Genomic DNA, 12,891 nt, shown 5'->3' on the forward strand with positions numbered 1-12,891 from the left:
AATCTCAGCGTAAGAACAAACGATTAAAAAGATTGGATAAAATATGACAAATCTTTCTCATCCCTCGATGGAATGATGAGAAAATGGATAGATAATCTGTTCATCGATACAAGTCAGAATTTTAAAATCGACGAACAAAAAAAAATAAAAAATTCGCTATAAATTGCAAAATCTTCAGTCATTACTCGACTGAAGCATGATTTTTTTCTTTCTTTTTTTCTTTTTCTTTTTTTTTTTTTTTAAATTAATTGAACATGGAAGTTACAAAATCTTCTCTTTCTCTCTCCTTTGATAGAATCTAGATCATTATGGAGAACGATCCAATCTTCTCCATTGCGTGCGATTGGAACATGCGGCAGAATTTCGTTCAACGAGCGAACGAACGACGCGAGATTTGGCGGAAGTTGACCTGCCCCCAAAGATAGATATGCGTAATAATAATCGATGAAAGGAAAAATTCTGCGAAAAAAAAAAAAAAGGGATGAGATCCTTCGAAGAGGGACTCTCGAACGCCTGTCCTCTGTTGATCTCGCTTTCATCTCGGATCTTCTTCGGCCACGATTCACGAGAAAAAAAATATATATATATATATATATATAATTTCGCAAAATGAAACAAAAGAACCTGGCTCCTCCATCCGTGTTCTCACGTATTCATTTCTCGAGGGGTTGAAAGGAACAGCGAGATATTTTTCGCGAGAGACAAATACCCAGCAATTTCGAGCAATTCGATCTTTGTACTCTGCATTCGTTGGATAAATTGAATTGGGAATATTTAATAGAACTTTTTTTTTTTTTTTTGAATCGTATTGTCAAAATCGTTTATGCCAAATATTAATTTTTACGTTTAGCCCAGATATGTCTATCATTCTTCCAAAAAAAGATGGTTTTTAAGATAATTTTATTTTGTGATTTCTTTACACTTCTTATAATATGCTTCTGAAAAGAAGAATAACAATTTGTTTAAAAAAAAAAGAAATAATTAATTAGTACGTAAAAATTCATATCTTTAAGTTTAATTATTTTAAGGGGAAAAATCTTTTTCCAGTTGAGTGATAAACATATTTAATTGTGAAAGGCAATTATTCGAGAATTTTCAATTTCAAAGACAATTTTACCTGCCTCAGTGGACCTCGAGGAATGAAGAAAATCGATGCAATAACATCGTTGTCTCGTTTTCAAAGGAATTCGTGACACGCAAATTGATATCTTTCGAACGAAAACGAAACATGGTGATCTCTGGTGATCGATCGATGTCGAAGGTCACGATATCTCTCAGGTTTCAAAAAAAAAAAAAAAAAAAAAAAAAACGTTCAAAATCCGGTGATTGATCCGATCACCTTAACAAACTGCCATTTAATGTTACTAATTAAGCGATCGTAATGAACGGAGATGATGCGTGGAATATCCGAATAATCGGGTTGAAAGCGTGTAAACTTACAGACATTGCCTATAGATATGTATCTGCGTACAAGATATTTGGATTTCAACAAGAAGTCCGAATGTTGGTACAGAAATTTGTGGTGAAAAAAAATTTCTATAAGTAATAAACGTAAGTGAAGTATGAACTGCCTGTATAAGAAGATTATATTTTCTGTTTTCTACACGGAAGGCAAGAAAAAGATAATTTAATCTTTTGTCTCTCGTCCTCGAGGTCTAAGAAAATATATATAAATTATTTTTTCTTTCTTTATTAATTAAACGAACGGATTAAACGAATCAGAGGAAATTAATTAATGTACACATACGATTGTATCTTTGTATCTTTTGGAATTACATATGTTGTAAATTAAAGAAAAAAAAAAAAAAGTGAAAAATATGTGCCACTATTTCTATAAGGGATTAAATCTCATTTAAATACACACACATACACACAACCAATCCTAAATAATCGAAGTGTCGTACGTATTTATTTAATTATCGCACGCCTACGCGTTGTTTTAATTAATATACTCTTTTATTTTCGCATTCCTTGAAGAATATTCTTCAAAACCTTGCCATCTTTGATATCGATTATGCATATCTGTATACAATGTCTACTAATACTTTGTCTACACGCTTTAAATTTCATTTTTCGCGGATCGAGAAACGAAGAATCGAAGAAGAAGGGAGAGAAAAAAAAAAAAAAAGAAAAGAAAAGAAAAGAAAAGAAAAGCACATTGATCTCCAGCGATCGTTCATTACATTCGCGATCACTACCAATTTTTGGCATCTCTTTTCGAGAGGAAAAGAAGGAGATTACTGTTTTTCCGTCAAAAGGGCCGCGCGAGATACATTTTCGAATTTCAACCCTTTCGCCACCAAAACCCCCCGACACCTCGTTGCCCGAAGAATTTCGACTACTTTGTATAGAGCGCTTCTGCGACCGATCACAACACAATTTTTTTGTTTCCTTTTAAAATTAGAGTAACGTGTAATTCTTGGATTAATTGTAAAGTAACGTGATGTCATTACGAAGTACGAGGTTAAATAAATTATTTGAAAACGTTTCTTCAGTTGGTGTTTTTCGTACCACCTACGAGAAACCGGCCACACCGTTCCATTGCACGAGAAACACGAGAAATCCGTTTCATATATTTGCAAATTTATTCCAAAGAATTCGAAAAGTGTACAAGATTGATAATCGAGATATCGAAAAAATTTCGTACGTAATTTTGTGAAAATAATTCTTTTCAATAACAAATAACGAAATTTGAAGAAAGAAGAAGAAGAAGAAGAAGAAGAAGAAATTTAGATTTAGACGGAGAATCTTATTAAACGATCCAATTTCTCAAAGAGTTCGTATTAATTTAAATAACTCGTAATAATCGAATAGCATCTTTGCGTGAAATTCATCTCGAAGAAGCGGTTAATTAGCTTGATAAACTTGCGTGCACGCGAAAATGAACAAAAGCTCTCGTCGCAAAAAGGGGGATCGATCACTTCGATTTTCCGGTTCAATTGTGAAGGAAAAAAACATCGACTTCTCCCCTTATCCTTTCTCTCTTTATATAAAATAAAAAAAAAAAAAAAAAAAAAGTCCGCCATCGGTGTTTTCTCCCCGTTTAAAAACTATGTTTACCCCGTTATAAAGGTGAACGCGAGATAAAAAGAAAAAAAATTTTTTTTTTTTTTTTCCCGCGTTCCCCTTTTTTACGGGGGAAAAATTGTTTTTAAACGGGGGGAAAACCCCGATGGTGGGCTTTTTTTTTTTTTTTTTTTTAAAAAAAAAAAAAAAAAAAAAAAAAGTCCACCATCGGTGTTTTCTCCCCGTTTAAAAACTATGTTTACTCCGTTATAAAGGTGAACGCGAGATAAAAAGAAAAATAATCTTTCTTCTTTATTTAACCGTGAATATAAACCATGCGGATATGATACTTTTCATTTCCTATTTTTCACGGTTCGTTCTCCAAACAAGGTTAGTCATTAATTTTCCATAGACAGAATAATGGTAATAATTGCTTGTAAAAAATTTTTGTGAGTATTTTTGTGAAAAAATCAAATATTATTATAGTTTAAACAAGAAACGTCATTTATCAAGTTAATAGCATAATAATAAATATTTACACAATTTTTTTCCATCGTTAATTATAAAAGATAATGCACGGATCATTAACGAATACATAAAACTCTTTCACGAGTTACTTTCAACTCGTTATTTTTTGCAAATTTTTATTCTCAAGTATACATATATATATAAATCTTTTTTAAAAGACAGCATAATAATCCAATTCGCGATAATTTATTAAGATATATATATATAAATCATCTATATATAGATAACGTAAATACACGTTAAATCGATAAATTCGAGTATCGATATGATTAACGAAATTTCGATCTAACAAATTCTCTTTATCTTAAAAAGAAGGAATTTCAAGGGATTTTATTAGATTCTGGCGTTAATGGCTACGTAATAATACACGATACACCGGTGTAATTACACGTCCATTAACCGCTTGCCGCAACGAACGGTGCGCAAACAAACGGGTAATTGATTCGAAATTAATCGGACCTAAAAGGAGCAATTAAGTTTCTTGCCTCGGTGAGAACCGGTGGATGATCACTGAGGAGATTGGAAGCCAATAGGAGTTACAATTGGGAATTTATACACGGGATAATTGTATACGGTTGATTAGAAAAGAATCGTTATTTCGATGAAACGTTGGAAAATATATACGCGTATAAATATATATATATATACATATATAGGGGTGTCGTTAATTGGCTCCCATGACGATATCACTCGGTGTCAATGACGATCGTTATTCGACGATGGTGATAATGATCGCGTTGACGACCACGATGATACTTGGCCCCTCGGGTATCGACGCAGACTAGACGCACTAAATAATCAGTCGATTCCTACTTGAAAATTCATTACGTGTGATTGTTAGTTGGAACAGCTTATGGATCGTTAAGTGAAAATAATTGATGGGCTCGGTTAACCCGCTGTGATCGAATCAAAATTTTGTTTGATTATTGGGGAGGGATAATTCTAATAAGTTTAAATCTGGCGAAAGAGTAATTACTGGCGCAATGATGCACCGTTAAAATAATACGATTTTAGATAAATAAATTAAAATTATTGTCGAGTATCTCTCGTTTTATTCCGTATGTACGTATTATATAAAATTATCTTTAGTTTTTAAACTTTCATTCAACGAACAATTAATTTAATTGGGAATCGTTATTTTATTGTTTTCTCATTTTTTTTAAGAAATTTTCACGGACGAAAAATTTATTTGCGCGATAAAATCTATTTATTTCTGAAGATTTATTTATCAATATATTGTAAATGTCTGTCATAAATAATTAGTGTGTCATTTGTATCTTAATAGAATAAACAATCGATGAAATTATCAATAATCTGAATGAAAACAAACGCATAAATTATTAATTATTATATAACTTTAATAATTTTAAATAGTATCGATTATAAATTATAATAACAAACGCTCAATATTTTTATTACAGAAGGATAAAATGAAACGAGAATAGAACACGAGATTTACAGGCCTGAAAGAGCATGAATCCATGCTGGTTGAGCAAAGTGAAAGTGAAACGTTCTCCAATCTCTATTCGACTTTCTCCGAGTCTCCAAGCATTCGTTCCTCGCTTCCACGATGAGAATCCATTCATAAATTTTTTTTTATACGCATTAATATCAAAAACCACACAGAAAAAACACGATAAATAATATTCTTATTTTTCTACAGAATTACAAAGTATTTAATATGGAATGAAATATGATATATATGTATATTCATGGGATGAAAGTTGCAAGTAAGGAATAATTAAACTCGAACTTGAAACGATGGAATAGAAATAAAATTTAAATACTTATGCGGTAAGGAAGTTCTTATTTTCGTGTGGTATGCGTTATTATTTTTGTCACGACGGCCATCTCGAAGCGTTCCTTTTCGATGCTTCTAAAATTAAGGACAGAAGCAACCTTGCCTCATGGTTCGTTGCCAGGAACAGTGTAACTTGGAGCCACGAATTTTCTTTCGGATCCTGATGATCAAACGAATGAAAAAAGTAACAAAATATCTTTCGATTAATGAAACGAATCGAATATATATAATATAATTGAAGACAAGGTATATATTTTGAAGTAATATTAGTAGAAATTTTTGAAGTAATATTAATAGAAAAATTATTGCATCTCAATAATTTATTTAGTAATCCAGATTAAATAAGTCTGTAAAAAATTATATTATACAATATATAATAAATTTACTGAAGATGAACAAAAAATAAGACAAGTAATGAAATTAATGAAAAGTGAGAAACACAAGTGCAAGGAAAAAATATATATAATTTATATGCATTTAAAGAAATTAATTTTCATATTTTTTTCAAGTACTTTGTTAAGCAAAGAGGTTTTTCAAGCAAAGTTTAAATTTACTAATAGTTTTTTTAAATTTAAACTAAGTTAGATAACTAAACTATTTAAGTTATCTAAAATATTATTTAATAGGCAATAATATGCATTTACAATATATTGAAACAATATATTCTTCTTCCAGCAGTAAGAACCAAACTAAATCTAACAATAAAATACAACATACTTTCGATTAATATTTTTACGAGACAATTAATATACATATACACTCTTTATCGATCATCTGTCATTCTCACAGTTAAATCGATCTCACTTGTTTCCAAAGAAAACAAGAAAAAAAGCATAAAGATTAAAAAAGAAAAAATTCCAATCATAGGCAGCAAAAATCTTAAGAATCTTACTTTTCGAGTAAAAAAGAAAAAAATAAGAAAAAACCAACCATTAAATTCACAATCATCAGAATAAAATTTTAATCCTGAAACGAGCGAAACGATAATAAAAACTGCATTATTCTTATATTTTCGAATTCCAAAATCTCCCTCGATTCTCGTCGATTCGCTTATTCAAAGATGAAGCACACGGGCCATCATCCTCAATCTCGCCACGACCTCTTATCCTTTTGTACGTACTACGGAAGCCTCGCCTATACCGGAAACGCGACACACGCTCATCAATGCAACCCTGTCGCAAGACGCTCCGATTCTTCATGCATCAAACCAGAATGAAATCAGAGGAAAGGAGCACGGGGTCATCACCGTCGTTCCAGTGACCCAGTAAGTTCTGGCACGACCTTCGAGGCGATGTATTCACCCATTTAAACCATCCTCTCTCCCAACAGTCTCTCTCTCTCACTTTCACTCTCTTTCGAGCATCGCAAGCTTTGCACACAATCTCGTATAACTCTGCATACACACGCACGAATATGTACAGAGCAGCTTGTACATACGGTTGATAAGAGAGAGAGAGAGAGAGAGAGAGAGAGTGCAAAGAGTTACCCACGCGGTATAGGGCATCGCGATGAAGGAGACCGAGAGTATACGGGAAAGGGAATTCCGAACCACTAGTTATAGAACAGAGAAGGAGAAAAGAGAGAGGGAGAGAAAAAGAGAGAGATAAGCGTATACTGGGTGTTTCACAAGTAAATAGGAATGTTATTTTGTATGGAGAAGTAAGTGGGAAAAGAGGAATGGAGTTTTTTCGTTTTCGAAAAAATAGAATTAAAAAATAATAAACATGAATTTGATCATGATAAGCAGAGGATTCTTAGAGGATTATTCTTCGCGTCGAAAAATAAGGGAAGAAAAAAAAGAATTTTTTTTTATTCGAAGCCTCGCCTTCCGAGAAAATCGAGTTTAAAAATTCGATGAACGTAATATATATTTATATATATCCAATCTTATTGAAAAAAATGATGTTTCCAAATCCCAATTTCCATTTATATCCGATTTACTTTTACCGTAAGCGTAGAAGAAAAAAAATTTTCACCATAATTTTCAAAATTGCCACCCTGTCAGAAAGTCTCAGTAGAGTCTCACCTCCAAAAATTCAACGTGTTTTTTTCCCATTCCCCGTTAAAAATCCCTGTTAAAAATCACAGAATCGCAGAGACACCCTGTACACGGACGCGAAGAGCCGAAGCCGAAGAGAGACACGGGGAAAAGCGTAGCGGCTAGACAGAGGCGAGAATGTGAACCGTATTACATACCGTTGGGTGGACGGAGTACGTGGACGTGGGAAGAGAGAAAGGGCGTGAGGCAGAAGGAGAAAGAAAACGTGGCGTGGATGGCCGGGCGAGGGAGCGAGAGAGACAGAGGGAAAGGGAGAGGCGGTCCCGCGAAGGGGGTGGAAGCGGGACAGGAGGCAACAAAGCACTGACAGGTCGTGTGATACCCCGTTACGTCACAGACGGAACAACTGGTTGCCTCATGGGGAGTTTGAGGAGCTCTCTCGTGTACCCGGAGCTCCGAGGTCGAAACCGAGAGGAGAGACGATACCCGGATGGGGGTATTCCCGGGTCCGCGGGGGGAGGGGGGCAGGGGTATCCCGCGGCCGTCAGGAGGGAGGATGATATATACAAAACACAAGGTCACGAGTACGGCTATAGGTATCTCTCTGTAAACACGGCCGGTGACGTAGCAAGCACGTGCTACGACGACGTTACCATGGCGGGGGCGATTTGAGGGACACCCTTCTCCGCCACCCCCTCTGCACCACCCTAACTACCACTCTCCTCTCTCTCTCTCTTCGCGCTCTTCCTTCTACTTTCGATTCCCTCCTACCATCCTACCCTGGGAGGTAGATAGGTATCGTCTCCTCTTTCTCATTGGCACACATTCCCTCCTCTCTTTCGTCCTCTCCTCCTCCTATCGCTGGATCTTCTCCTCGTCTCCTCTTTGTCTATCAATCGACATATCTCGTCGCTTGGCTGTGCTGTAATCGCGTTGTCGCCGTGATCCATCACCATGATTCCGCGGCCTTGTCTATAGTTTAGCCTACGGCAGGAGATAGGAAAGTGATAAAATGATGGGAGAAAGTGTACGTTCGGGAGAAAGAGGGAGGGCATGAAACGATCCCATGTTGAAACGTAAGTATACATTTGTTGTACTTGATCCCTGAAACACTATATCTGGATTAAATTTTTGAGTATTCGTATGTATTCATATATCTTCTTAACGAGCATCTTCTCAATTCCATCGTGAACTATAATCGTACGGACTAAAAAATACGATTAATCGATTAAAATTGGAGAAAACGAGTAACGAGATTCAAAATTCATAACGATCATAGGGAAACGAAGAATTAGTCAGAGAGATGATTTTGATGATTGTTACGAAGGAGAAGGATGTATTAAAATTAATTAACTCTGGAGGAATGTAAAACGCGTTTTCCTAATGCTGTTATACTATTTATGTTACATTCGGATCGAAGATCCTTCATTTTGCATTTTGCACGTTGGATGCAGCTATAAAGTTCAGCTTAATAACATCCTGAATAATGCAATGCTAGTCTAATAGAAAAGTCTTGATGATATCACGATACGCTTATTATTAACGCAATTATCTATAGCATATCATTTGTTAGACCTCTTTACATACGATGACAGAAACGCGATACTCTCGAGACTTTAGGAGATCTTTACGAGATATACGCTTTCATTCAAGGTATAAATACCTTGTCACAATTAGATTGATTAGATTGATTTAAATTATTTCGATTATCGATCTTGTTGATTTAAATCTAATTAAATCTAAAACAATACGAGTTGTATTGTAACATTTCAAGATATTTATCGATCGTTAATTCCAAGCCATTCCACAAGAAAATGAGAATCGTTGAATGATTCCACTCCGATTCTTCTCGTGGAAAGAAAAAATTCTTTGGAAAACACGTTTCGAAAAAGAAAGAAGAAAAAAAGCCCTTCTTCCTTCTTCCACGAAGAGATTCTACTCTCTGAATTTTTCAAACTACGTCCTAACGTATTCCATTGAGACAGAGGAAAGCATGCAGGACTCGTTTTCCCGCTACGCTCCCCGAGGGTCAGGCCTGTCCCTTTGTCGCTCCCTTTTCAATGCCCGCCTCGGCTCGAGCTCGGCAGCAGCGGCGGCGGCATCAGCAGCAGCAGCAGCAGCAGCAGCAGCAGCAGCTGCCTCTCTCACGAAGAGACGTTTTTCAAAGTCCCCTTCCGTGCTAACGATCACCAGGGTCTCTTCCTATCCCTGATGCGAAACGCGGCAAGGGTCGAAAATCCCGCTGGGAGATTATTTTTCCCTCGCCACCCTCCTACCTTCTCGTCTCTCTACCCTCCATCTCTCTCTCTCTCCCTCTCTATCCGGCCTTTCTGCCAACAAGGACCCGAACGAATATTACAGGTCTGAAATACGTTTCCTAGAGAGGCGAGGAGAGAAACTTTTGCCTTAAAAACCAGTCGATTTTATCCCCGCGATTTCGTCCTTTACCTTCGCCCTTGAAACGACAGAGTTTCGTGGGATTATGTTAAGTGGGTATTAAATTTGTCGCTGGCCGGATCTTCTTTCGAGCCTGATCGATGATTGGATTGCAAATTTTATTTTTTTAATTTCTTTGGACCCGTTTCTATGTCCTTTTATACTTTTTGCGCTTCAATAGGAGTTGCAGAGAAAATGTTCAAAAAAGATATAATTTAAAATTCTAGATATTTTTAATTTAATTTTGTATATATATATATATATATATGATCCATTTTGGGATTGTATCTATGTATTTGTTATTATAGCTCCTAATATTTTTATTATTAATTTTTAGAATAAATAGAGTAAATTCGTTTCTTTTTTTTTTTTTTTTTAATATGTTCAATGACACTCATCGGAACAGAATTTAATTATGATATTGTCAAATTCAAACCTTGGACGATGTTCCGCATGCATCAACCAGATACGTGTTGTTAGGGTCAGTTCGTGAAACTAGTTCAAGTCTGTAGCGTTTCCTTTGAAATCGATCAGCTGGTCTCTACCAAGACAGTAATCGTTAACTAAAGTTTATAAATGTCTATTATTTTTCAATATTTAATCATCACTCGTTTGTTATAATAAAGTTATTTTCTTAGCATTGCAAAGATTATAATTTACACTCTTCGCAGTTGGATATTTCACAGTAACTTTTTTTTAAATCTTATTCGTATTAAATTATTTAAGAAAAAAAGGAGAGAACTTTTTGAAATTTTTACTAGAATTAATTAGTCGTAAAAGACATTCATTTCGAATTATATTTAAATTTTATTCAAGTTTTAATAATCCAATAATAAAATTGTTCGATATTAAATATATTTTATTTTAAGTATCTTGGACAATTTCATCACCATAATGTTATAAAATTCATGCTAATTCTACGTCTCTGTTAACGTGAGACGAACGTGAAAAATTCTTTCCATTAAAAATACAAAAGTGGCAGATCGCCGTCATCAGCGCTGGTGAAATCGCAATGACACTGTATCGTACAATTTGCATCAAGTGTAAAGTTTTAATTTATAGATTCATTCAACAATGATTGATGCACTTGGAGATAAGGATTCACGACCGATGACATTCCAAAGACACGATATCTTGATATCAATTCAAAGAAGCTTCGACCAGGAAGCACAAAGACCAGGAAACGGAGTGACGATGAATTATAGAGGCGCGGAAAACGGGGCACGTCGCTTCTCCGCCACGGATCGATATTTACTCCACGAACTTGCCAATGTGTACCAAGAATCGATAACGCTATGCATTATCGATGCATCTTCCGGTAGAACTCCAGTATCCTGCAGATCGTATCCTTTGCCAAAAAGTAGAAGAATATTTATTCTTCAGAAACAAAGAAAATATCGTGATAAATTTATGGATATTTTCTTAACGAATGAACGTTTCGAATCATCTCAATAGATAATGTGCTGTGAATGAAACTTAATATTATTCGCAATATTAATTTTTCGGATCGTTGTTTTTAATTTGAAAATTAAAATAAAAATTTATGTTTGTCTCATTTGATTTTCTAGTTTATTAAAATAGTAACTGATATCGTTGCTCTTTTTTTCTTTAATAAAATCAACTCATCCACGAATTTATTATAAATAAGTATCGTGAAAGTTATTGTTAATTTAAAAAATTATTTTTAATTATTGCAAAAATAAAATATTTGAAATCTAATAATTTAAAAATCTTGGTAATTTTTAAATATTAATTATACTTAATTATTTGACTATATCTTTTAAAAAAATGATAATCATTAGGTATATAAATAGATAAAAGAATTAAAAGATGCAACGAGTATAATTTCAAAAAGATTCGTTAAGTTATTTTTTTAATTATACTAATTCTGGAGGAACAAATTGTCGGATCGAAAGAGTTGAACCTAATCGATTGCACAACGAGTATCGATGCTTTTTCCCTTCGAATTTCCATGATGGCTTTTTCTTTGATGTTTCACAATGTTAACGGCGATAATTAGCGAGTGACATTGACGATTATTAGCCAGACTATGCGGGATGTTTCTCTTTTCACCGGTTCGTTCAGTGACCCTTTGTCAGGATCGATATTTGGGGTAGATAGGCGAGGTAAATTATAAACGGTGGATTCTTCTTCGCGCTACCACCTGCACACAGCTGTGTATAAGCTGTGGATCAATAATTCTATCTAATTTATTTTTCCGGTTACGTCGTGGCGCGAATTTCCCAATGAGAGTATCAAACAATTTTTATAATAATATAATTTCAAATAATTATCGTTTAATCGTCCATTTCACGCAGCACCATCATAAAAAACATTTAGAACAAAATTTCATATTTCATTGATAGAAAAAGAAAAAAAAAAAAAGAAAAAATTAAAATTCTTAGTGAATATTATCAAGATTTTCAATCAATTTAACAATTTTTGTATTATTGTTGAGGTTTTATTGTACTGATCTATGTTCTTTATGATTAATAAATTCGTATTAATTCGTACTATTGTTCATCATAGTAATTAGTAGTGGATTACACAATACACTCTTTCCTATCTTGTCATTTCTATTGTTCCATTAGACACGAGGGTTGCGTTAATCGTTTCACGTATTATCCCGATTATTCAACATTCTCGCAATCGATTCTGTAACAGTTGCGTAAGATGAATCGTAACAGTCAACGCCGATAAGAAAAAATTTATATCAGTATATTATACGATACGCTATAGTAAAGCCAATTGATGCGCATGATGTAATACTTGCGACTGATTTATCCGAAACATGATGAAGCAAAGGAAAGCCAAAGAATACAGTTATAACTCGTCAAAGCGAGAAATGAGAAAACCAAAGCGAGACGAACAAGCAGAATAGCACGTGTACGACTGCATTTCACGTGACACATACACAGATATCGTACATGTGTACGTGTAACACATATATCTACACATATATGTATCAAGATGGATACATAGAGATGCGTGTACTTATGTGTATATATGTACTTATACATATATATATTTATATATGTATATACACCATTGACCGGGATATCGTCTGTCTCAGGATGAATGAACCATTACGTCACGCACTTGTACTCTCCGATTCCCCTCC

At 34.5% G+C, this 12,891-nt stretch overlaps 1 long non-coding RNA gene across 1 annotated transcript in view; it reads left to right on the forward strand.

Annotated features, from left to right (window-relative positions):
- The window catches only part of LOC102675595, a 7,703-nt gene extending 1,011 nt beyond the window's left edge, over positions 1-6,692 (forward strand). The window contains exons 2-3 of the long non-coding RNA XR_421839.2: positions 4,575-4,582; positions 6,665-6,692. This is a non-coding gene — a long non-coding RNA (uncharacterized LOC102675595). The remainder of the gene's footprint in view (positions 1-4,574; positions 4,583-6,664) is intronic.
- Positions 6,693-12,891: the final 6,199 nt, after the last annotated feature.

Source organism: Apis dorsata, unplaced genomic scaffold, assembly GCF_000469605.1.
Source record: "Apis dorsata unplaced genomic scaffold, Apis dorsata 1.3 scaffold_251, whole genome shotgun sequence".
In the NCBI taxonomy this organism is placed as follows: Eukaryota; Metazoa; Arthropoda; class Insecta; order Hymenoptera; family Apidae; genus Apis; species Apis dorsata.